A 27682-nucleotide genomic window follows, 5' to 3' on the forward strand; every position below is an offset into this window, starting at 1 on the left:
TCTGAGGTCCCTTCTAGTCCTCGGGTTCTTAAATTCAGATCTTGGCTCTGCAGCCTCATTACTGAGAGTTTCTTAATTGATTTGGGAAATCAGTTTCCTTGCCTATAAATTAGAGCTGGTCTAACTCATTGGAAAATTGTGGGCAGTGCAGAGAAATATGAATGTGAATTGCCCGTGCAATTTGAAATCTAATAAATGCAGGGAAGAATGGAGGAGCACAGTGTTGGCAGAGGTAAGGCAAAACGCATGGCTCCCTAACAGTGGCCTGTTTTCTCTTTTTGGAAGATGAATTAAGCAGACAAAACCTGAAACCTTTTTTCTTTGGAGGGATAAGCAGATACACATAATCTGTGACATCAGAAACGATGTCTCTTGTTCTCTAAGAAAGAATGTCTTCCTCCTTCTGTTGTCACCTGTGAGACTCCTCTGACCTTCCTGTGCAACAGCTTCAGACTCAAACAATCATCAAGCTCAAGGCTTTCTTCCGCCTGTGCTTTTGGTTGCTAATAAAAATTGCTTTATATGAAATAATTTGGAAGTGGGGGGAAAATACCATATTAAAAGACCAAAATACTCTTAAATAATACTACACACTTTAAAAATAATGAACGGTGATCAAAGAATCTTAAAAGTCCATAGATAGGTTCAATGGCAAGTTTTACCAGATAGTTAAGAAAAAATAATTCCAATTTTACAGAAACGATGCCTGAGCACAGCAAAGGAGGAAACACTCTCCAACTCAATTTACAAGACTTCCAAAATGTTGATACCTCATCAGGGGCAAGTAGGAGAATTACTGGCCAGTAATACTTACGATCATGGATGCAAAAATTCTATACAATGTATTGGCAAACTAACTCCAGCAACATTCAAAAGGGTAAGTTGTTGGAACCGAGTTTGTTCCTTGGGGGAATGCAAGACCGGTTTAACTTTTACATTAGTTAATGTAATTTACCAAATTACTGCATCAAGGGAGAGAAATCACGATTATTTCAATGGGTATAGAAAAATATTTAACAAAATTCAACATTGTTCATGATTTTAAAAAATCCTTTGCCTCCTTAGAGAATTTTCTTAACATGATAAAATATATATTAGAAAACCTCAAACCAAACCAAACAAAAATCTGGCCACAGAAAACATGATGAAAATATGAAAATATTGCTTTTGAGATAAGTAATGATCAAAGGGCTGTCGCACTCTTTAGTCATCTTTGTATTGGAGGTCTTAGTACAGTAAGGCAAGAAAAATAAATAGAAGTAAGGGTAATAAAGGAAGAAGAAATGATTATTTGTAGAAATTATGATTGTATATGTAGGAAATCTGAAAGAATCTATGAAAAACTTATTAGATTTAATAAAAAGTTGTCAGAATTATAGATGTAATATTAATATACAAAAACATTGTATTTTTATATACTGCAAGAAAAATTTAGAAAATGAAATGAAAGAGATACTATTTATTTTTGCTGTGACCTAAAGCCGCTCTAAAGAATAAAATTTGTTAATTTAAAAAATTAGAATAGCACTATATATATATATATATAGCTATACATATGTAGCAATAAATATGTTTTTTATATATACAAAAAGTTGCTGTTTAGAATATCAATATATATTGTGTATACATATTTTATATATATAAAAAGTTGGTATTTAGAATAGCAGTATATACATATTACGTATATATGTATATATGTTATATATATATTTAGTAATCTCTACACTCAACCTGGAGCTCAAACTCACAACCCTGAGATCAAGAGTCAGGCACCCCTAGAATAGCAGAAACATTTTAAAAATTCTACATATTTATTGAAAAACGCGGAAGAAGTTAAATCAATGGAGAAATATGCTATGCTCATGGATTAGAAAATATTCTTTCCAAACTGATTTATATTCTCAAAGCAATCTCAGTAAGTTTTTGTATGTGTGCACATGTGCATGTGTGTGTGTGTATAATTCAGTAAGCAGATTCTAAATTTATATGGAAGTGTAAAGGCCAAGTATAACCAAGGAGAAGAGATCAGCCTAAGAAGGCCTAGCCCTACCAGATACCAAGACGTAGTGTAAACTGAACAATTGACCCTTAAACAACATGGGTTTGAACTGTGCAGGTTCAATTACATGTGGATTTTTTTCGATAAATACAGTACAGAACTGTAAATGTATTTGCTCTTCCTTATGATTTTCTTAATGGCATTTTCTTTTCTCTAGCTGGTTTTATTAAAAGTATACAGTACATAATATATATATCATGCAAAATATGTGTTAATTGATTATGTGATTAGTAAGGCTTCCAGCCAACCGTAGGCTACTAATAGTTACGTTTTTTGGGGAAAAAAGTTATATGTGGATTTTCGGCCATGCCCCTAATCCCTGCATTGTTCGAAAGTCAAATGTAGTAATTGAGATTGTATGGTATGGATGTAGAAGTAAAAAAAAATAGAGCAAGAGAACACAATTGGGTCCAAAAAACAGATCTGCACACATGTTGTCATTGGTTATACAGCATAGCTGATATTACAAATCTGGAGGAAGAAGGATTGACATTTTAATAAATATTGCTGAAACAATCATTTATCCAGGTGGGAAAAATGAAATTGGATTCTACATCATACCATACACAAAAACCAATTCCAGGTGGATTAAAGAACCTAAATATGAAAGCAAAAGTTGAAAGCATTTAGAAAAGAATATTTTCAGGGCTTCGGAATAGTGATGCACTTCTAAGATCAAAATCATAAGGAAGGTATTAGCAAAATAACAATTGACAAAGGGCTCACATCCAGAATCTATAAGGAAATCTTATCAATTAATAAGAAAAGACAAATAGCTCAACAGAGAATTGCATTAAAGATGTGAACAAATACCACACAAAAGAAGGATCCTTCAGTGATCGGAAAGCATATGAAGGATGGCCAGCCTCATTAGTGATTGTCAAATGCAAATTAAAGCCGTAGTGTGATGTTATTACACACACACTAGGATTTGGAATTTTAAAGGACTTGGCAATACCATGTTTTGGCAGGAATATGGAGCAACTAGAACTACTGTACCCTGGGGTAAGAGCGGAAAGCAGCCAGTATTACTTTGTAACACCGAGCACGTGCACACACTCTAGGACCTCAGCGCTTCACTGGTATGGACGCTGTGTTGGTTTTCTAGTGCTGTGTAACAAAACCCACCGGAAATACAGCAGCTTAAAATATCACACACTGCTTAGCTCACAGCTCTATAGGTCAGAAGTCTGATGGGCTGGACTGGGTTCTCTGCTTAAAGCTCTCCGGAAGCCAAAGTCAAGGTGTCAGCTGGGCTGGGCTCTTGTCTTCCAAGCTCATTCAGGTTGTTGGCAGGAGTCAGTTCCCTGTGGTTGTTAACGCTGAAGTCTTGTTTCTTGTTTGCCGTCAGCGGTGGGAGGGACCACTCATGGGACCTGGAGCCCTCTCTTTGGCCAGCAAGACCACACCATGTCCCTCTACTTTGCATTTCTCTGACTTCTTCAGCAAGCAGTCAGAGAAAACTCTGCTTTAAGCCCTGTAAAGGTTCCTTTGATTAGGTTAGGCACCCTGGGATGAGCTGCCTTTTGATTAACTCAGAGACAATTGATTAGTAACCTTCATTACGTATGCAGAATCTCTTTTGCTATTACTTAACATAATCATGGGTTTACGACCTCCTGACTGTCACAGTCCCAGGGAATAGGGTGGGAAATCTGGGAGGTATTTTAGAGTTTCCCCTGCCCCATATGTGTCTATGAGAAACTATTCCACATGTGTACGAAGAGCCAAACATAAGAATTTTCATAATAACCCCCGAATGAATACTCGCCCATGTTTATTGCCATTAGATGAGTAAATTATGATATAATCAGAAGATGAAATTCTGTGGAGCAGTAGAAATAAGTGAATTGCAACTACATTCATCAACAGGGATGAAACTCACACATGATGTGTGAAAAAAGAAATTTGTCACAAAAGAATGTGTGTAGTTTGGCTCCTTGCATATAACATACAGATAGAAGCAAAACGAGACTATTGTGTGGCAAAATCTAGTGAATAGTGATTACTTAAAATGTGGTAAAACTATTCAAAAGAGAATGAAAGGGTTCTTACAAAAATCAGGATGCAGCGACCTCACGTACCTCTCAGTTTGGGAAGGAGGATGCATCAGGGAGAGGAATGCAAGAATTTTCTAAGTTATTCTGATGTTCTACTTCACAACCTGGGTCAAGGTTGTATATGTTTGCTTTGTAATTATTTATAGTGTAGGCATATATTTTATACACTCTTCTACAGTATGAAATATTTCACATTAAATTTTTTTAAAGGGCAAATTTTCTTTTTCTTAGAAGTGGGGGAGGGGCAGAGGAAGGAGGGGAGAGAGAGGGTCTTAAGCAGGCTCCACGCCCAGTGCAGAGCCCGATGCGGGGCTTGATCTCATGACCCTGAGATCATGACCTGAGCCAAAATCAGGAGTTGGACACTTAAACAACTGCGCCACCCAGGTGCCCTTAACGGGGAATTTTCAATGAAATCTTCTGAAACCAGGAGGCTTTCACAAAACAATGGTCCCGAAGGAAAGGATCTCCAGTTTCACATCACTGCTCTCCACTGCTCTGTGATCATATCTTGCCTATCAGCCAGCACTCCTGGTGGGCTCTGGCAACTGCCCATACACAGTGGCAGAAATACAGTTTTACTGTTCCAGGAGAAAAGGGGAGACAGTGAGGGTGCCCTGAGATGGCAGCAAAGGGATTTAGGTTAGATTTGCTTCACCTATTCATTTTGTAAAATCAGTAGCACTGGCAACAATTGTAATAAATCTGAAGGAAGTATACTGGCCTTCCCTGTTTGTCATTGCAAACCGAAGACCCCCTCCTCTTCATCTCCTTTTACTGGCCCCCTATCATGAGGCAGAGGGAGAGCGCAAGCTCTCATTTGGAATTTTCCTTGAAATACCAGATCCCTATAAAAATGAAACAAACAGAAGTGAACGGGAGGCGGGCCGTGCCTAACCACTGGTCATTACACTCACTTCACTCGTTGTAATTTCTTTTGGCCCTAACCTCTATTTCCATGTCTCAGGTAAGCACTAAGGAGACTTATCCGCATATGGGGTCTCTGAGGCACTGGACCTTGTGGCCATTCAAAGTTGGAACCTCCTTTGTTCTCTGAGGGTGCACTTTGGATGCTCCTACTGGAAATTTGGCCAAGGGCCCTCAGTATATTACCGTTCAGGGAGATAAAATCCATGCAACTATGTCTCAGTTGAGTCATCTCCTTGTATAAAGGGGTTCGCCGTTATTTTATAGAATGAATGTATTGCTTTGAAAAGAGCGCCGTGTGAGGAAATGATTAACTATCGAGTAAGTAACATTTAAATGTGTTCTAGTAACAGACTTTATCAGTTATTTTCCCCCAGACACTGGACAAGCGTCAGGCATGTGGAGCCCAGGGCCTGGCCCAGCGGCTAGCAGGGACTCGTTGGGTCGTGCCGAGGGAAATGAGCATTAGGCCAAGCATCCAGGCTTGGATTCGTGTTTTGTCCAGATTACACTTTCAGGATCGCCGGATGAAGAGACTTGTCTTCTAGCATGTTATTTTGTAAATTTTGAATGAAAAGAAAATAACAATTTTCTTCCTTTTTTTTATTATTATGTTCAGTTAGCCAACATGTAGTACATCGTTTTCGATGTAGTGATCAACCATTCATCAGTTGTGTATAACACCCAGTGCTCATCACATCACGTGCCCTCCTTACACCCATCACCCGGTCACCCCTCCCCCCACCCCCCTCCCCTCTGTAACCCTCAGTTGTCTCCTGCAGCATGCAGGAAGGCCATAAAGCCCCCAGGCTTGAGTTTATGGTACTAAGATCTTAAAGACTTGAGATTCTGTTTGCATCAGAAAGGAAAAGTTGAGTTCTGCTAGTTACTGTGCAAGAGGACAGCACACATCTTTTCCCATAAAATGGGTTTATTAAATGAAATGTGTATACACTGGGTGAGGTGGGATGTCCCGTCAAGCAAATTAAAAGAGATAGCCTGTACAATTAGACTCCAGAACCTTGCGTTAGGCCTAAAGAGGGTATTAAAACCACAAAACTCCCCCTTGATGATTGTAAAAGCAAATTCCTGTTGTCATGAGTTAAAAACGAACAGACAAGCACCTGTCTGTAGAGGTCACTCCTCATGTTTTCAACCACAGATTTCCATAAAATGAAAACATGAGAATCAAAATTTAAGGCAATGTGTAGTCAGTGTGCTTTATTTTTTTTTAATTTTTTTTATTTTTTGGTCTTTTTGTCTGTTTGTCCTTTTGTTTAGTTTCATGTCCTGAAATGAGTCTGCTGGCCTCCCAGGCCTACGGGTCTCAGATTCTCTCCTCAGAAGCACAGGTGAAGGGCCTAGCTCCTGCCTCCTGCTGAGGCTTGTGGCTCCTCCTGGGCTGTCCGAGAACCTCTTCGGCCTCTCAAACATCTAAATGCCCAGGAATCAATACCTGTGCGGCTCCACAGCGCCTGTGGGACCAACATGCAATTGCATCAGTGAGTAGACTTCCTATAGTGTATAGAGAGTAAGCCTTTTTCCCTGCCCTCCTTCTTCTGTCTTGTTTTTTGTTTTTGTTTTTGTTTTTTTAAAGTAGGCTCTGCACCCAGTGTGGGGCTTGAACTCACGACCCTGCAATCAGGAATCTCATACTCCACCGACTAAGCCAGCCCGGCGCTCCATCTCATGCTCCTGCTTCGATTCATAAAGACAAGAGTGTAGTGGCTGAATCTTCGGAATCTTTTTATCACAAAAATGACTTCTAGCCAGCCAGCGGCTCAGGGAGCACATGGCAGGGGATGTGACCACAAGAGTGTGTTCCACGGCTGAAGGAAGTGTGTGGGGCCTGCAGGCCGTGGGAGGTCATGCTGTTCCAGGTAAGCAGATCTAGACTCGAATCCTGCTTCATTTATGCATCCTCTCAGCAAACATCTGAGTGCCTCCTACGGCCCGGTTCTGTTCCAGGCATTCATGCTTTGTCCGTAGACAGACAATTCCTTGACTTTCTAGAGCTTGCAGACTAGCAGAGGGAGCGTGTCCGAGACAAAGCGAGTAAGTCCCAGATTCTGTGTTTGATTCCGGGAAGTACATTGTTTCACTTGAGCCGCTCTGAAGTGGAGATGCCTTCCGCGATCGCTAGCATGCTCGAATTTCTGTGGGCTGGGCAGCGGCCTCTAACTCTTTGTCATTGCCTATGGGTCTGCAAGCCTGCGGAGAGCTGTTCCAACTGTTGCTCCTGCAGTGCGTTACCCACGGTGTTGGTGCAAGTAGGAATTCATTCATCATTTAGCATGTCTTCAAAAAAGATTCCATGATGACTTAGCATTAAAATAGAAAGTTATCATGTCCCCAGAAAGGTGAGGAAACCAAGAAGCAAATATTCATTCCCAGAAGAAGGACCACAATTCCATATTTCCTAATAAACAAGCAGCAGGGTTTGACACCATAAGAAGGGAGGGTGGTACCCGCAAGTGAGGAGAAGCTGTGTCGTGCCTTATTAGCGAGCTATATTTGCAGAGGACTGACTCACATGCCAAGGAATTCAACTGAAGGCAGGAAAAGTCTCTTAAAACCTCTGAACTGCTAACGGAAACTTGAGAGGTTTGACCTCACGTGAAGGCCATGACTCACTGGTGAGTCTTAGCAACACGTGACATCATGGCATGCCTTAAAATTCATGCTGTCTTAGCTGAAATCAGATATCCTGAGTGTCAGATGTGTGATGCAGGAGAACACGACAGGGGCGAGGCCGGGAGGGGCTGCAGTTTTCAATGGGGTGGGTGTACACGTGGTCACCAGGAAGGTGGCATTTGTGCCAAGATGCGGAGGAGCTTGAAACAGCCTTGCTTCCTTCCAGGGGAGGACTGTTCTGGGAAGAGCAACTAAAAAAGAAAACTTACTTAAGGCTACCCTCCAGCCAACCTCAAAATATAAAGCCGTCACTGGGATGTTAGGTCCACTGAAGACAGAGACTTTGTCTCCTTGTTACGGTAGATCTCATGCAGGGCACATACTAGGCACTCGCTCTGTGTTTGTGAATTAAGTGAATAAACTCAACAAAGGGAAAGAAATACTACAGTGAGCAGTGAAACTATTAATACTTGAAGTTACATTTAAATGATTGCTGTCAATGTAGTTGTGAAGTTTAAGACTGTTGTGGTCTGAATAGTTGTGTCCCCCCAGATTCATATAGTGGAATCCTAAAGCCCAAGGTGATGGGATTGGCAGGTGGGGCCATTGGGTGTACTCATGGGTGGGATTAGTGCCGTTATAAAGAAACTCCGGAAACTCTCTATGCTTTTCTGCCATGGGAGAATGCAACAAGAAGTCTGCGACCTGGAAGAGGGCCCTCAATTGACCATGCTGGCACCCTCATCTAGGACTTTCAGGAGGTGAATGGATACATAATCTGTGGTTTATCCCCACAGTGGAATGTTATGCAATGCTGAAAGGAAATGAGCTATCAAACCATGAAAAGCCATGGAGGAAACTTACATGTGTATTACTAAGTGAAGGAAGCCATCTGACAAGGCTACCTACTTGATCATTCCAACTATAGCACATTCTGGAAAAGGCAAACTAGGGAGACAGTAAAGGATCAGCATTAGCGAGCTATATTTGCAGAAGGACTGACTCACGTGCCAAGGAATTCAACTGAAGGCAGGAAAAGTCTCTTAAAACCTCTGAATTGCTAACGGAAACTTGAGAGGTTTGACCTCACGTGAAGGCCATGACTCGCTGGCGAGTCTTAGCGACACGCGACATCATGGCGTGCCTTGAAATTCATGCTGTCTTAGCTGAAATCAGATACCCCCTTGGGTCAGGAAGGGTGAACAGGCAGTGCACAGACGATTGTTAGGGCAGTGAAACTACTCTATAGGACACTACAATGGTGGTCCATGTTGTTAGACATTTATCCAAATCCACGGAGTATGAAAGACCAAGAGGGACCTTGAGGTAAACAAATAATGTGTCGGTGTGGGTCCATCAGTCATGACAAAGACCCCACTCTGGTGGGGAGGTGTTGATAGTGGGGGAGGCCGTGCGTGTGGGGGCAGGAGGTAGATGGGAAATCTCTGTACTTAACCTTCAATTTTGCTGTGAACCTAAAACTTCTCTAAAAAACAAAGTCTATTAGAAGTAAAAGAAAAAAGCAGTATGAAAAAGGCCCTACCGATATTCATTATAATCTTAAAACTGAAATTCTATATTATTCCAACAAAGCCTAAGGGCCAGGGGCCGTTAAGAAGAGGAGGGGTTCTAAGAAGTTGTGAAGTTCTCATCTGGTTTGACTCGGAGAAGTTAGAAATACTATTTAATTATTGATGTTGCTAGGAAAATGTAGTTTAATTGAGTTAGTTAAAAACTGAATAAAACTAGTAGATAGAAATAGAATGTAAGAGTACAGAAAAAAACAAAGAAAAAAACCTAATGAATCTAGTTATGCTAGGAAAGAAAAAGAAAAGCACTGGGAAAAATATAAATGGAAAACATAAACGTGGGCGCCTGGGTGGCTCAGTGGGTTAGGTGTCTGTCTTCGGCTCAGGTCATGATCCCCGGGTCCTGGGATCGAGTTCCATGTTGGGATCCCTGCTCAGCAGGGAGTCTGCTTCTCCCTCTGCCCCTCCCCCCGTGCATGCTCTCTCTCTCAAATAAATAAATAGAAAATCTTAAAAAAAAAAAAAAAGAAAGAAAACATAAACGGAGCTGGCAAGAATAGCATGACACCTAGCAGGGCAAAGGCGATTCCCCTGATCAGGGGCAGACTGGTTCTTGGTGTTGTGAGGGAGGAGGGGGCTGCCGGGGACATACTTTGCGGCCTCCTGGAGTGGGGTAGCTGCTGGCAGGGGGTGCTCTGGGGGCCAGCCGCCTTCATCCGAGGAAGCTCCCAGACAGCAAAGGAGGGGAGTTTGCAAAACCTGGTTCATTCCTTCCCAGCCACCCCTCTGCCTGGGGTTCCCCGGCTGTTGCTAGTGGTGGGAAATCAGGAAGGCGTTAATACCGAAGCAAGGCCTTTATCCACCACCTTTCCCTCTTCTGCAAGCTTTGGGGCATGTGGCTCCTCGAGGATCATGCTGTTTTGCTCACAGGTCCACGTCCACCCCCCACCCCTCCCCTCTTCCGCCCGGTCGATGTTGGGAGACTGTCAGGCAAATCCTCCCTTACCCAGCCAGCTGTGCACCCTACAGGAAGCTGAGGGTGTGAACGCGGCCCCTGTGCAGTCACAGCGGTTCTTTCTTTTTGTCCTCCGCTAAATGTCCCTTTGGCACAACCTTGTCTCCAGGCAGCTTTGAGCTCAAGGACTTGGCAGGACTGTGTTGGGAAAAAAGTGCTTCCCCTTCTGAACGAGTCCGTTTTTCTGTGAACCCCGCCCCAGCCTCTGCACACCGTCCACAGGGCTCTCAGCGTTTCCGGCCTGCTAATGGTCCTCTTTGCTGTTTCCCAGCATTCTTTCCTCTGCACATTTTTATGTTCTTTGGTTATTTCAGTGGAAGTTCGAGGAAGGGAATATGAATGGCAACCTGAAGATGCAAGTTGCACTCGTTATAACGAGTAACCTTGTTGTAACAAGTGTACTTATACTCTGCTTTCTTTGAGGGTCAAAACTCTCCCTTGGGTGTACTGAATCAGTTACAATCTTTGTTAAGAAACAAAGCCTGTTCTTTTGAGCACACCAAGTGTGCTTCCCCAGGGCCTTTGCATGACTCTTCCCAGTGCTGGGCTGGCCCTTCCGCCAGATGCTCACATAGCTTTTATCCTCTTCACTTAGTTCTCTACTCAGATGTTCCTTCCTCGGAGGGACAGTTCCTGAGTACCTTTACCTTCTCTCTCCTTCCTTGCTTTATTTCTTAGCACTTGTCACTCCTTGACATAGTATTATGCATTCATCTGTTTGCTTTTTGTCTTTGCTCTCAATAGGTACAAACTCCAAAAGGTCAGGGACTTTGCCAACGTCTCTCCCTAGCACCTAGAACTCTGCCTGGCACACAGACATACTCTAGCAGTATTTGCGAATATAAGGATCTGTGATCGTGGAGAAGGGCGACCGGTCCAGCTGGGTTGGCTGAACCCCAGTCCTCACTTCCCTTTCTGTAATATCAGATTCACACAACAGCTTGCCTTATAGTTTTAGTCGTTTTTCATTTCTGGATTAAAAAAATATCTTGCATTTCGTTGCATAGTAATACATGGACATTCTGGTTAACAAAGCAGCCCTCTGCGATGTTGAGTTATAGAGCCTGGAGGTGTCGCCATGTCAGAAGTCTAAACCTGGCTGCCGGTCTGCTTGGTGTCTGTGTCGGAGTATAACCTTTTGTTTGTGAGCACATAGCTCGGATCTGCCGGCTGGACAATCACTCAGAGATAATAAGGCGGTATAGCAGTTCCCAATGGCTATGTTTGGTTGGTTCTGTCCTCGGCTGACATGATTTTATTAATACCAGCAATCACTCTTTACCATTCTGTTATTTTCCAGTGTGATTAATGGTAAGCCTATGGATGAAAGGAGCTTTACAATAGTAAATGATTACTTAAGTCCTGCTTTGACTACCTCCAGCTGCCTGTTCAAGTGGAAACCAACTGCTCAAGGAGGAAAGTAATTACTAGATGTAGAGTTTAAGTACCAAGAAGTGTTAACGTAGGAAAGAAGGTTCTGAGGAGGACCAAGCATCGTGTGCACGGCAGGCTGGCCTTCCAGAAGAGCGTCAGGCCGTGACAGGGATCAGCTATCTTGTTAGCCATCTGAGAGAGACATGAGCCAGGAATAATAGTTGTTATGAGGAAGGAAGGAGGGAGCAGAGGAGGCAGAGTGGAGGAATAAAGAAGAAGAAACTGGTTTTGCTGGGAAGTAATAGAGTATCATGATAATAGAATTTTGCTCTCTGACCTCATGGTAAGATCTTTTATCTGGAACACTTATCAAGGAGAGCAAGAATCTGTTCTCACTTTTCCGTTGACTTCTGTAACCTCCAGAAGTCAATGTTGTCAGAATTGCCCTGGACATCTTCAGCTCTGGAAGCACTTCAGGACACAGAGAGCAGGCATTGAGAGGCTTCTAATTGTGAAGCGAAGCTGGTACCAATGGACAGAAGTAATAAATATACTGATGGAGTCTTGGGTTAATGTTGAGAAGCCAGAGTCTGCGCTGGCTCCCAGAATGACTTTCGGGCTATGTTATCGATCTCTGATGCCAGCTGCCATGTTGGAGCTGAATATGGCTCTAGAATAAGACTAGCTCGAGGGGTACGTTTTGGTGTAGGCTCTGTTAAAGGCAAATTCCATCTCTCATTGGAACATTCCATAATTCCCTCTTGGTTGAGTGCCACTGGTTGGCACCAAAACCAGGTGTGATATTAACTGATGGGCTATAAGCAGGGACGATGGAAGGAATCCCACAGTACAGGTTTGCCTCCTGTTCAGTCTTAAAGTTGCCATCTAAAGTTCTTCTGGTTTGTGCTCAGCATATTCAGACAGGAATACTCTACCATTAGCACTTAGAGCTTTCCAGACTGCATTCAACATGTTGGCAACAAAGATATCGCGTATCTAGTAGTAATACCTGAAGAAAATAACACAGTTGCATAACTTTTAGCAAAAGGGGTACATCAGCTACAAGGGGTCTTGATTAATGGTTAAAATTAAAAAAAAAAAAAGACTGTATATGGTTAAAAATGTGGGCTTGGGAGTCTGAAACCATCCAGGATCTCCTACTTGGTAGCATTATGATTATCCGGCTTCGGGAGACCTCAGTTTCTTTACCTATGAAATGGGGAGCCTCTGTCATGTGGGTTCTCAGGCAAGGTTCTTAGTGCCAGGCCTTGCATATTCTAAATGCACAATTAATAATTGCAGTGGTGTGATGACTGCTATTGCCATTAATTCCAGAGAATAATGGAAAGAAATTTTAGCCCCAACAACATTGACTGGGGAGAGCTTCTCTAGCCTGTCACACTCCCCAAAATCGAGTTTGAGAATCCCTCCACAGCGTGTAATTGGGATCTAAACAAGGTGGACGGTCGTGTGCCCCTCCAATCCATCTGCCATAACATCTCCAGCTTTTATCTGAACAGTGAAAATCTTACCATGTTACTTCCTGCCCTCCTCCAGAGTTCTGAAAGAAAGGTCTCTAGACGTCCCCAGGGGGGCCTCTGTCTTGGCCGCCCTATAAATCCATAGTTCTCCCTGGCCTTCAGGAGAGACACCAGTTTCCCGAGCTGAATTCGGATCAGAGGGAAGCATCTATATGGCGTTTGCAGATGCTGGGCATTCCCGGAGTGGACCCTCCACCTCCCTCCCTGCCTTTGTCCACTCAGGCACTGCCGTTCATCTTTAAGGCACAACCCAATGGCGACCTCCTCTGAATCCTTGGCTCAGGCTCAGCCGGTCCCTCCCTTTGTGGTGCCGGAGCCCTGGTCTGATTGCATTCATTTCATAGCATAGTGGGTGGGGGCTTTCCTGTCCCCTTCTCCCACTAGACTGTGAGTTTCTGAGAGGTTCAAGCCATGTCTTGCTCATCTTGGAGGCCTCTGTGCAGGCCCCAGTGCTTGATCACAGCAGATGCTCAATGAGGTCGTTGAGTGAATCAACAAATAACCATCAGTGTCACGTCAGAGATGCGGGATGCAGCTCTGGGTGCCAACCTCGCTTCCCACCATGCCCCGTGGGAAAGCTGATGTCAGCCAGACCTGAGCACGGCCCATGGCTTCTCAGCTCCCAGCGTGCTCAGGACTTGCACTCCTGCTGGGGCTGGAGTATCCTTCCCCCTTTCCCTTGCCCTTCCAACTCCTATCCATCTTGAAGCCCTAGCTAGAAGCGCTGTGTTTTTGAATACTGTTCAGTCCTAGTTGTCATGTGTCTGCTTCCCCTGATTATCTATGGACCCCTGAGGATGGATACTATACCTTCCATCGTGGTGGTTTGGAGCCTGGTTGAGTACCTGGAACAGGGGATTTATTCCATAAATGGGTTGTGTGTGTGTGTGTGTGTGTGTGTAAATGAAAGATTTATACTTAATGTTCTCATTATTCATTTGGGACTTATTTACTCCTGGTATTTTAGTTGCCTTTTTATATCTTAGGCTTCTTGAAATTACTTTCAGTACCTATCCCAGGCCTGAAGATTAGGCTCTTAACCAATATTATTTGGTTACTCAAGACTTTCCCTAGTATTGTGTGTCACCGCTTATATTCTGTCATTATTAAATTTCTTAAAGTTATCCCAGAAGTGAAAGACAAACACTTAGTTTAAACTTTAAACCCAGGCTTTCTTAGAGAAGCAGTACTGTGATAATCTTTGATAAACAGAAAAATACGTAGGTAAGTCGAGTGCTTGCTGCCAGGTGGCAGAAAAATAGCTCAACACTAGAGGTCCCTCTCTCCATGGCATCCCGTGGCCCTTCCCAGGATCGGCGCCAGCTTCCGTAGCTTCTGGCTTGGAACAAAAAGTGAGGAGCAAAGGAAGTCTGAACCAGTGAGTTCTCTGTGGCATCGCAAATTACATCTTATCCATCAGGCCTGCTTCGCCGAGGCTCTGGCAGAACCGCAAGAAAAGTACTATTTTCTGCCCCCAAATTCTAGCCGGTTTAATTTTATTCTATTTATATCTGGCTCTTGAATTAGCCACGGGACTTTATCCGGCTCTTTTTATCTCATCCCCATCTGGGAGGCAATCTGGGTTTGGTTGCTAGTTTTATACTGAATTCCCTCTGTGGAATATCAGCGGGGAATGGTGTTCCCCTGTTCCTCATAGGGCCATGGCAAATGGCGAAGCTAGAACAGTTCCGTAACAAGGTGGAGGTCTTTACTCAGGGGAGAACGTGGATGGGGGAGTAGGGTACCCCACAAGCAGCAGACAGCTCTTCCCGAGGGATTCTGGGAAGCAAGTTTTATAGTGTGAGAAGAAGCGACTGGAAACAGATCCGGGATTTTCTTTTCAGGCCAGCAGGTCCTGCTTTCTAGGGCAGGGGGAGCTAGCTAGAGCTCTGAGGAAGAATGGTCATTGGCGTATGTTTGCTTTCCTTGACAGCTGTCGCCTGTAAGCCAGGCTGACTTCGGTTTAGATTGGTGATGTGGGCCAGGCCACTGGGGCAGCCTCCATTTTGTGGACTCCAATACATGAATTAACTTTATCAGCCCCCCCTTTGAGAGTATTGATCAAAATTTAAGATATCGGGGGGCGCCTGGGTGGCTCAGTCGTTAAGCATCTGCCTTCCGCCCAGGACGTGATCCCGGCGTTCTGGGATCAAGCCCCGCATCAGGCTCCTCCGCTGGAAGCCTGCTTCTTCCTCTCCCACTCCCCTTGCTTGTGTTCCCTCTCTCATTGGCTGTCTCTCTCTCTGTCAAATAAATAAATAAAATCTTTAAAAAAAAATTTAAGATATCGGTACCACTCTGAGCTATCGTTTATTATTGATGTTGGAGTCAGGTTGGACCTCCAACTGGAAATCATACGTCAGGATATCAAGGTCTTGGTCCCTTAGTTGGCCATTTTTTTCTCGTCTTGTCTTTGGCATTCTGAGTGAAGGGAAATCATTTGTCTGGTCACCGCAGGCTGCACATATGCATTTAAAGCTTTTGAGAGAACACAGTGTACCAGGGAGACGATTAGAATGACTATAAGCAGAACAATATCCAACATTTAGAGGATGGTCGGAAGCCACGATCCCCATGACCCAAACTAACTTAGATCAAATAGATCGAAGAAAGGCCCTGCTGAAGGAGTCGCTTAAGCCAAGTGGCTTGTCCAGTGATCTCATTTAGCTAGGCTCTCAACTTCCCCAGAAGTGTTCATGTGAGTGCAGCAAGTCCTGTTGGCCACAGCACAGACACCTCTTTGCTCAGCTACAGTCAAGGCTATCCTGTTATCAAGAGCAACCCTGGCCCGAGAGGGTAGGGATTTTTGTTGGATGCCTAATGCTGTAGCAGGAGATTCTGCTACACTTTCAAGAGTGAAGGAGGGGTTCCTCATCATAGGCTCATGGATGCTTACTCTGAGCCAGGGTAGCAGGGCTCTGCCAAAGGAAGCGAATTTTGAATCCTGAATGCCTCCTGACAATTCCCATTGGAGGCTGGGGTGTCGGTTGAGAGGGGCAGCCCGCCGTGAAGGTTTGGCTGCAGACAGCCAGGTGTGCTGAGGAAGCCCAGCCCGCAGCTCCCAACCATTTCCCATCTTTTAAACATCGAGCTGCCCATCAGTGAGGGGGTGCTAGTCCTCCACAGATAAAGCAAAGCCCAGGAGGAGCTCGGTGGCATTACTAAGAGGGATGTCCCGTGTCAAGGCTGTTGGAACAGCGGAGTGCATGGCGACCAGCCAAGGCTCTGAACTGGAAGGGTGATAGCCCTGGAGGCAAGTCAGATTGAAGAGTCTAGAGACCACAAGAGGACATAATACCAATTTCTCTTTCGGTTGCAGAGCTAGGATGGGAAGTTTCTCAAGTTCGGAGTTTTTTAACCGGAGGCAGGGGCATTGACTTGCAGGCTCAGGGTTAGGGAGTCTGATGCTATAGAGAGGGGCTTAGTGTTAGCAAGGCAATCAGGCAGTGGAATCAGAAAAGTTTGCTACCGGGAGAACTACAGGATCCCCAGCCTCATGGACTGACCGGGGTGTTTGTTGGCAAACCCATCAATCGGATAGGTTTCTCCCTTTCCATGAACTCCAGAAACATAGATGATAGCATTATTTTTCCAAGTGGCCAAAAAAGAAAGCATGGCAAAGCAGATACCAAGGGGAGAAGGGTTTTGTGACGAGAGGGGAAGGGACCAGGATTCTTGTTCTAATGTCTTGGGTGGAAGCAGTCTACTTTGTGATTTCAGTGGATCCTTGTCCCAGTAAGCTTGACTTGGAGGTCTCCAGTGTTTGAACAGGATGAAGGGTCATGTACATAGAGCTTTCTTCAGCTCTGAAATATGCACCTAAGTTTCAAAATCTTGCAATTTGGCAGTGGTGTCTGTGCTCAGGAGTTCTTGGGAAGGTTCTTTCCGTGAATCTCACTTTTGCAAAAGCATCACAGCAAAACAATAACTGACTGTAAATGACAAAAGACTTAAAAATGCCCATGGTTAAAAATCTGCAGAGAGTTCATTTGATAAGGAAATGTAGTTATTTCTGTGGTATTCAATAATTTAGAGTAATAATTAGACAATGAGAGTGTTGACAAATTTCTAGACTTTAACGAATTTTTGGAATACCTATATTAGTAACATATATACAAACACATGTAACCCAAGGTTTATCATCACTTCTTATTTGACAATGCTACACACGTAATTCAGCATACCAAATAAACCTAATTAGCTTTAACATCTCTCCTTTACAAGGTGAGAGACAAAGCCTTTGAGATTTTCCAGGGATTCTCTGGGAAATCTCAAAGTTACTTTGAGGTCAAAAGACTCCATTTAGAATTTGGTTTAGGGAACTTGTCAAAATGGCAAAAGGTTTGAACATTTGACTAAATAGAATCACAGATCATTAGGAAATAATACTTAATTATCTATTTCACCAAAGTGACAATGGAAGATGTTAAAGGCAAATACAGAAGGTTACATAGTGATGAACAACGTAGCTCCTTTAATGTGGAGAAGCTTGGGTTTTCTTAAGTAATCCTTCCCAATAAAGACAACAGGAAGCACAGTAAATTATTTTGGTAAGACACAAAATCTTTGCTGTCCAAGTAGATTACTCAAAAAAAAAAAAAAAAAAAAAAAAAAAAAAAAAAAAAGTTTTAACAATTTCTTATGAGGAACAGACCAGTAGTCCAAGAAAACTTTGTGCTTTTAACAGAGAGAAAACCAAACTCTATTTTGTTCCAGTGTACTTCTTATATTAAAACTCATTTTTTAAAAACTTAAATAAATCCATTCCAATCTTGGCCAGTTTAACCATACCTAAAATTCCTTTCCCAAGATTCCTTTCTCATATATACTTCACAATATTTTTTATATCCATTCAAATTTGTCTTATCCCCCCCTTTCTCATTCTGGATCAATAATTTTACTTTAGCACAAAATTGCTCTTTTCCCTTAACAAAAAATGCATACCAATACCTCATTCTTTTTCTTACCAAAAATACATCTTACTTTCCTTTCATAAAGTTATTGACTGTATTATTTCTAGTAGTTTTAATTACATACATTGATTAGAATTCTTAACCCTTAGAATCATTAATTTCTAGTGAAAATCAAGAAGTAAGCACTTGAGGACTGTCAAAGTACAATTCTGTGAATTGGCCAATTTTTATATATATACCTCTAGAAATTTTATATATGTATATATATATATTCTGTGGATTGGCCAATTTATATATGTATATTATATTATAATTTATATATGTATGTTTTATACATATATAATTTATATGTGAATATTATAATATAATATATAAAAATTGGCCAATCCACAGAATATATATACATATATAAAATTTCTAGAAGTATATTCTTCCTTGTAGCAAATTTTTCAATGTGGCATAAAACATGTTTATGAATAGACTCAAATATCTTTAGTTCCTCAGTAAAAGGAAGCCAAAAGTGGACAAACCTATGTTCAGTAATTAATGTTTCAGTATTTTATCTTATTTGAAAATGATCTAGATATTCAGTGAATATTCATCATTCGACTTATTTCAGTATAACTTTAAGGTTTCAAGTTACCGTATTTTTTAAGTAGACGTGCCATGAGTGTAATTATTGTTGAAAAGTTTATAAATTTGTATCTTACTTACATCTGTTTAATTTACTTGTTCTTAATAATTATGTTTAGATTACTCATGAGACATTAAACAGCTAAACATTTTAAGTCATCTTTCTTGCCAACAAATTTTGTAACAGAGATAACATGAGCTTGTTTGTTAGTAAACCTAAGTAGAATAAAAGTTTTGTGCAGGATTGTATTTATTATTGATAGCTCTAAAGAGCTATCAAGAGTTTTTGTTTTTGTTTCTTTTAAAATAGGCTCCACACCCATCGTGGAGCCCAATGCAGGGCTTGAACTCATGACCCTGAGATCAAGACCTGAGCTGAGATCAAGAGTCAGAGGCTTAACTGACTGAGCCACCCAGGTGCCCCAAGACATCCCTGTTTTAATTAAACTAACAAGCAAACTAGCTATTATTTACTGAAGATTACCCTAGATCATGAGAACTTAAATAACGTTTGTGTTAGTTTCTAAATTTCTGAGAGTATACTCGACATGTAAATGCTTAATTTTCTTTAAGCTAATCAAATAGAATTCTTTACAAATTAATTTTGACAGTACCAAGGTAGAAGAAAAATCACATATTTATAACACACACACGGACATACATAGCATACAGACAGATAAAAAACAGATGCGATAGTCTTTCTTTTAAAATTTTAGCCATTAGACTGGTACAATAATGCAAAGTCACTAATTTATAAAAGAACAGTTGGATCCAAATTGTGTTTCTCGAAGATAAAATAAATTAAGCTCACCTGCTCCGATGGCTTCACCTTTGTGAAGATTTTTTATTTGCCTAGTTTCCAAATTGCCTTTTCCTTTTTTCTCTGTTCTCCTTCCCCCAAGAATTACCTCCTTGAAGTTTGCATTTCAAAGAGACTCAGGTCCTAGGGAAGACTAGGTGGAACATTTACATCTCAAAGGCACAGGGAAAGAATGCAAGTCCCTCCAAGAAGGGTTTTGTGTCCCAAATTCAGAATTTTACTATACCTCCAAGCCTTTATAGATGAATTGGGGAGGTTTTAGGTTTGGTAAAAAGGATAGGTGGGCTTTGAATTGCTTTTTGAGCTGAATTTCTGTTCTTGTAAAGGCTCAATATATAAGATAAGGACAGTTGGTTTTAATTCCTCAGAATTGGGTTATAACCTGAGTGACCTCACAGGCTGACCTGCCCATCCACCTACATTATCTTCGGTTTGCTTCTGCAGCTGCTGCTTCATCTTTTTTTTTTTTCTTTCCAGTTTGCTTCTTTATATCTTTATATCAGGGAGAAGATCTTCAAGTAAGATGGAAATCAAAACATTCGTATGTTCCAGATTTAGAGCTCTTTGTCTTTGGAATGTTTTTCTTTCCTTCCGGGTACATAGTTTCATTTAGCTTAGGGGAGGAAGACATTAATTCAGGCTCTGAATATCAGCTTTCAATTTGGCCAATTTCTGACCACAGAGCTGCTTAAAGAATCCCTTCAAATATCTTGTCAGGTTTCACCCAAGACAAACAGTCAATTTTCCCGGCAGTATTGAACCCCCGGATGCAAGAGGCATCCCCATGGAGGGTGTGAAAGATAGTACCCTCTCAAGATCCAGAGTCCCTGCCAAGATCACCTGAAGGAGGAAAAAGTTGGACAGTTTCCCTGAGAACTGGCAAAAGTTGAAAGGACCCCAGCCACAAATGGAGTGCGACCCACATTTCTGTCTGGCCGTATTTGGAAAGGAAGGGATGTGAAATTTTACCTTCCTCTCGATTGGGCACAGCAGACGTTTGGGAGAGCTGAGCCTGGTAAGGATTCTCACCCTTTGCCTGCTTCTGCCAATTTTCCTAGGATCTTACCTACAGGGTCTGAAGCAAGTGGGGTTTAAAGTGGAGAGTGTAGCTCTGATATCTACCAGAATTTGGCAAGATTTTCCATTAATTTTAATTTGGTTTCCCCTTGGCTGTTTAAGGGAATCACTGGTAGCAGTTACAGGAGAACCCTTGGAGTCCTGTCAGTATGGGAGGGGCCCATGGGGGAGCCCTCCATTGAGGGTAGATATGGGGTTTCTGTAAGATCACGAACTTTGCAGACTTCTGTTTACAGTCATGCAGTCTCTTCAGAGTGGAAAGACAGTTCAGATCGAGGACTAGTAGGCCTTAAGTACTCAGGTGAAGGAGGATAAAGGGGAGTAGTGGGGGTCACGTCAGCCTTATGGTCTTTTGTTTTAGGTACCTCTTGTGTCTTTAATTTTTCGTTAGCTTTTTGCAATGAGTGTTTCAGTGAAGCTATTTTGGAATTTCGAAGCCTTTTGGAGGCTTCTGCATGCCAATTAAAATAGGTACCCCATTCTGTTTGTTGATTTGGGAACAATTACTTTTTTCTTTTTTTACAATACTTAAGGGGCTGCTCCCTCCCTCCCCTCCCCCCCCATACAAAACTAATAACACCAAAATTTTTACATTCTCCGTCAAATTAAAAAGGCCTTCAAGGTCATGTTTCAGACCATCAAAAACAATGTAAAGACCTAATTTAGCATTTTGCAGGTGAAAAGGATTTTGGTCTTTGTCCAACATCTCCTTTTATAGAGAGGGAAGTTGAGGCCCAGGACAGTTCAATGGATTCCCTAAGTCCATACAATCAACTGGTTTAAAAGGCTTAAAAGGTTAGAAATAAGTTTAGAGTTAAGAACTGGGTCTCCTGATACCTAGGAAATTGCTCTACACTGAGCAAAAATGACTTGAGAGCTAATGGTGTGGGTTGGCTTATAGATTCATTGTGGAACCAAGACTCTTTCTGCTTTGTTATGTTTCTACTACTTTCAGCAAAAGAAGGATTTTTTTTAAATCACTGGCCACTTTCTGATTCATTCTCTCTCTCTCAGTCCACTATAAAGAAATTTTTAATCTTAAATTTAAAGCATCCCTTAGCTAACTAGAATCATTTAAGAGAATAACTTAGGGTAATTTAAGTGGTATTATTGAAAAAAAAAAAGGTAGAAAAACCTTTCAGTGAAGAAAGTGAATATGTAAACTGCTGAGGATCTGGACAATGTCAGTGTCAAAACTGAAGACGAATACACAAATTCACTTGGCAAATGTAAAGAGAAGAAAGGCCAGAAAAAGCAGAATAGAAGTCGCACTGAACACTTTATCTTTCATCTTTGTTTGAAAAATGGCAGGAGGAAAATTTTAAGAAACTATCATGAAACGAGTCAATCTATAAAGTAGGAAACAAACAAAAAATGAGCAGTATTTTGATTGCAACCCACTCAGACCAGCAGTTGCCACAAGACAGCTGGTGTCTGAGTATAACCACCGCCCCTTTTTTAAATTGGGGTATAATTGACATATAATATTGTATTAATTTTGGGTATACAACATAGTGATTCAATATTTGTATGTGGTGCAAAATGCTCACCACGATAAGTCTAGTTAACATCTGTCACCACACATAGTTACAACATTTTTTTTTTGATAATGAGAACTTTTAAGATCAGGAGCTTTCAAATACGCAGTGCAGTATTATTAACTATAGTTGCCATGCTGTACTTTACATCCCATCACTCACCTGTTTTATAACTGGGAAGGTTGTACCTTTTGACTCCCTTCACCCATTCCATACCTGATCCTGGTCTGGCAACCACCAATCCATTCACTGTATTTATGAGCTTGTTTTTTCTTTTTTCTTTTTTTTTTTTTTAAAGATTCTACATATAAGTGAGGTCATATGGGATTTGTCTTTGTCTGACTTATTTCACTTAGCATAATGCCTTCAAGGTCCATTCATGTTGTCGCAAATGGCAAAATTTCATCCTCTTTTTATGGCTAAATAATATTCAATTATACTGAATAATATATTATTTATATATTACATAATATTCAAAATATTGTGTATATATGCTACATTTTCTTTACCCATTTATCCATTGATGGACACTTAAGTTATTTCCATGTCTTATCTATCGTAAATAATGCTGCACTGAACATGGGGGTGCATATTTCTTTTTGACTTAGTGTTTTTATTTTCTTTGGATAAATACCCAGACGTGAAATTGCTGGATCATATGGTAATTCTATTTTTAATTTGTTGAGGAACCTCCATACTGTTTTCCATGTGGCTGCACCAATTTACGTTCCCACCAACAGTGCACAAGGGTTTCCTTTTCTCCACATCCTTGCCAACACTCATTTCTTGTCTCTTTGATACTATACATTCTAGTAGATGTGAGGTAATATCTCATTGTGGTTCTGATTTGCATTTCCTTGATGATGAGTGATGTTGAGCATCTTTTCAAGTGCCTGCTGGCCATCTGTATGCCTTTTTTGGAATAACGTCTATTCAGATTCTCTGCCTATTTTTTAATGGGATTATTTGGTTTGTTTAATATTGAGTTGCATAAATTCTTTATATATTTGAATATTAACCCTTAATCAGATATATGATTTGCAAATATTTTCTCCCATTCAAGAGGTTTCAAAGCAATTCTTAAATGAATGATCTTTGTCTAATTGAAATATTCCCAGTAAAAGCCATTGTAATTCCAGGTTTTCTTAGTAAGATTTTGCTATTCTTGTAGACATATATAGTTTCCAGGCCCACAGTGCTTAGATATAAAATAAGCAGTTGTGTTCAAAGGCGGCGTGTTTAATTCTTTGAAACTTGGGAATCCCATTTCTTTAGCCAAGCCTTGGGTCTCTTGGAGCCAAATTAATATGTAATGAGATGTGCCCCTGAGTTAGGGATTTTGTGGTGTTTTATAGTATATCTTGTTACACAGAGATTTTCTTAAGATTGGTGGGTGACCTACTGTCAATCTAACCCATTTCATGAGCAATTTATCCTAGCATGGGAGCCTTCGAGTTGGGTGGTGAGCACTCTAACAGCTTTTAAGTGGTTGACCCATGCCCACCAACTTCGCAGCTTTGGCTCTCAGACTCCTATGAGCAACAGATCTCTTATGTCTTTCATGAGATTTCTTTATAGTGGTAGATGTCCTAATGGCTATTAATAGTCCTGACCTAGGCTACTTAGATTTTGATGTGGTCAAAAAAATTCAAATTTCTCCTCCAAATTTATTTAGAGTTTATGCTGTGGACTTACCTCAAGGCTCTGTGAGTTTTCTGATGGCTGCCATCTTGTTTTCTTAGACTGAGGGGTACCCATTATTTTCCTTGTTGATATAATCCTCCCCAATTTAAGTAGATTTATTGTTTCTGGCTACCTGTGCACAGTTCCTGAGTTTTGTCAGGACTCCCTGAAGGCATTTACCTTGTAGACGAGGTTCGACACAAATCCAAATGTTGTGGTTCACTAAGTCTCACCTGGAAAATCTGGAGTCGGAAGGATTAAGACAAGCTCGAGCGGCTCAGAATACAAAATAAACAGAGTTTGATCTGAGAGAAGCTTTGGGAGATCCTGGAGAGCAGCCCAAAAGGCAGAGAATCACAAGGGTTTTGTAGGTACCTTCACCTGGATCTAGGAGCGGTCCCCTGGATCTTCGGCAGCTGTTTCTGGGTCCCGTCTTGCCACCAAAACTGTCCGATGACAAAACTAAAACAATTAGTAATGAGTTTGATGTCCTTTATTCAGGGGAAAACAATCCATGGATGGGGGACTACATTGTCTCATGAACAGCGGAACATGCTTCCTGAGGGCTTCTGGGAAAGAACAAGTTCTATCAAGTGTTAGAGGAGGCAGCATGGAAACAGGGCATGACTGGCTAGCCGGTCCTATTTTCTACAGTAAGGTGAGCTAGCTAGAGCCGAGGCAAAGATTTGTGATTGGGGTACGTTAACCTTCCTTGACAGGTGTTTCCCATAAGTGCAAGTTGACTTAGGCTTAGGTTTGTGACGTGGGCATGGCCACTGGTGGGGAGAGGGGGAGGGCTCCCATTTGCGGGGCCCGATATTCAAGTTAGCTTTCTCACACATGGAGGATATGGGAATGAACTCAAGTACTGGGGTCTCGTAGCTCAGGCTGTGCCTTTTCCAGGACTGGCTTCGCACCTTCAAGGGTCAGGGCTCCTCTCAGCCATGGAGCACCTTCTTTATTCACGTGCTGCCAGAAGTGCTGTAGGGGAGACTCTAGGTGGGCACGTTATTCTTTCCACCCAGGATCGATAACTCATAACAAGAAATCAATAGAGGAGCACATGCTCTGAAATGAGAGACAAGTTCTAACTTATGTTACTAAGTCTAACTTATGTTACTAAATAATAGACGACTTTCAAGGAAATAAGAAAATGAAGTTTTAGCTCTTTTGCCCACAGTGCTGATGGAGTCGCGAAGAAGAGGAGGTGAAAGGTGGAGGGTTCCCTGTAACCCCCTTGTTGCCGAAGCAAATATAGCTTTTCAGGACCAATTTTGTTTGATCTCCCAACTACAACACTGCAGGCCCAGCAGGAGCCCGCCCCTTCTCTGTCTGTATCACAAGAAGCCTCCATCCTTTCCCCTGTAAGCACCTGCCCCTTGGCACTTTGTGTCCCCAGCGATGCACGCAGGCAGCATGGGCCACTCTACAGGGCACAGAACTGGGAAGGAGGTTAGTAGCAGCCCTGGATGGAGGCTCTGGGCAATCTGATCATGGAATTCTAGGGTCAAGAAGTGGGGGTAAGCTCTGGTTATTGGGGGGTGAGGATATCCTCTCAGCCTTATGGAATCCTGCCTCTAGCTGGAGAATGACCAGCTCAAGTCACAGGGCTGGGACCCTGGTTGTCCAGACATAAGGGTGATCTCAAGGTCTCCCTTGTTGGATCCTTTGTTTTCTGGTTCTATGTTCAGTGCTCCCTGAGCTATCGCCTTTCCGACTCAGGACCAGGGAATATCTCATGATTAACCTAACCACATCCATTGGCTAAGTTCTTAAAGACTTTTACCAAATCTAGTGGCTTTGGACTTGGCACAAAATGTATACAGCAAAGGAAATTTAAACCAGCAAATGCTTGGTCAAGGCAAGCTTTCTTCTGATAGAGAGTTGGGATGGGTTTGAAAGTGGTGGAAAATGTTACATCTAATCAATGCAGTTCTACATCCGGGCATAACTCATTTTACTGCAATTTGCAGATGGAGGCAGGGGCAGGGGCAGGTCACCGGAAGACAGGCCACCTTGGCGGGAACGTTATTTTGAGTTAGAAAGCAATCAAAACTGAACAGATTCAGGAAAAGCTCTTTGCTTCCCCCACAACTGTCTAAAAACAATTTAGATAGAGGACCTCCTCCAAGAGGAGAGCTATCACCCCAGACCACTACATTATAATATGAACCAGGTATGGTGAACAGGGAGAAACCAGCTCGAAATCCTGTCTTTGCCCCATGGTTTCTGAGTGGCCCAACAAGCATTTCATTACCAAACATTTACTCTTTTTCATCTCCCTGTGAATTGTACTTCCTTCCTCTGAAGTCCCGGACCCCTACCCTCTTCTCCTTCGTTCAGGATGACACATACACTGCCTTTTGCCTGACTGTCTGGAATTTCATGTCTGTGTGGATTCCCTTGTATGTATGCTATTAAATTTGATTTTCTCCTGCTAATCTGTCTCATGTCGATTTGATTCTTAGTCCATCTAGAAGGACCTTGAAGGGGACAGGAATTCTTGCTCCACGACACAAGTACTGTGTTTTTGTTTTTACAAGTTGAAGGTTCGTGGCAACCCTGCATCAGACAAGTTCATTGGTGCCATTTTTCCAACAGCATTTGCTCAGTTTGTGTCTGTAGGTCATGTTTTAGTAATTCTCACAGTATTTCAACTTTTCACTATTACATTTGTTATGATGACCTGTGGTTAGTGATTACTGATCACTCGCTGGAAGCTTCGATGATGGTTAACGTTTTTTAATAAGATATATACATTGTTCTTTTAGACACAATGCTATTGCACAATTAGTAAACCACAGTATAGTGTAAACATAACTTTTACATGCACTAGGAACGCAAAAATTTCATTTAACTTCCTTTATCGTGATACGTGCTTTATTTGGGGGGTCTGGAACCGAACCCGCGGCATCTCCAATATGTACCTGTACATCACCCGTGCCCCTGACTTGCTCCAAAGGGACTCTGACTACTTTCAGAACGGGCTACACCCAGAGAATGCTGAGGGTTTTAGAACCATAAGGCCAAACCCCCTTTGCCGGGAGTTTACAAAGGGTGGGGATGGGGGTGATGCCACAGACACAGTCTCCCATTGGGAACGATGCTGCTACGGACATTCCTGACACCTCACTTTCAAAGGGCACATGTCAGGTTATAGACACGTTAGTTTGCCACCCTGGAATTCTGCTCGGGGTTTTGGCAGAGCCTCTTAGCTGGCTGTGACCTGCCCACAACCTGGGAGGAAGTTAATGTGTTTCGCATGTTATTGGCAACTCCAGGGCCCTCCTGCAGTAGTGAAAGAACTCAGGAAATTCTTTTGCTGACTCCTGACTGTTTTCATTTTCCCCACAGAAACACAGCTCAGGGACCTCTGCGATTTCCAAATCAATGAGCAGGAACACCTGTGAATCGCTAATGGCTTGAAGCTTGGCGGAAACAAAGCTCAAAACCTGACAGTGGCCTTCTGATTCACTGAGGGAGAGGCAATGTGCAACCTCGGATCCAGGGGAGCTGCATTTCCCCAGGATCTTGTACCTTGTTTGGTTATGAACACGTCCAAGCTCCTATGAGGCGCACAGATTCTGAAATGGAATCCAATTAACCTTTTGCCGAGTTTCGGCTGGGAGGCCGTACAGCACATTTGTTTCCCCTAATTCTGCCGTTGTCATGATGCTAATGGATGATAGCGCATTGAGGGACCTAATAGTCATTGCGTTTTTATAGCCTGGCAATTAACTTCTCCATTTTACTGCATCCTGGAAGGCTGGAATCCCAAGGCAGGATTCTCCCTCACAGCTTCCCTTGCTTCTGAGCTGGGCTGTTTGTGCGTTCACCAGGTGCTGGAAAAGCCCCCCCCCCCCCCCCCCCCCCCCCCCC

The 27682-nt window shown here is 42.2% G+C and overlaps 1 protein-coding gene across 1 annotated transcript in view; it reads left to right on the plus strand.

The window, feature by feature from the left end:
- The window catches only part of FRMD4A (FERM domain containing 4A), a 746022-nt gene continuing 718340 nt past the window's right edge, over window positions 1-27682 (plus strand). The window contains 2 exon segments of the mRNA XM_040645388.1: window positions 1-877; window positions 6328-6926. The gene's annotated coding sequence lies outside the window, so the exon portion shown is untranslated.

The sequence above is a fragment of the Ursus maritimus genome, unplaced genomic scaffold (genome assembly GCF_017311325.1).
Source record: "Ursus maritimus isolate PB19 unplaced genomic scaffold, ASM1731132v1 scaffold_31, whole genome shotgun sequence".
Lineage (NCBI taxonomy): Eukaryota > Metazoa > Chordata > Mammalia > Carnivora > Ursidae > Ursus > Ursus maritimus.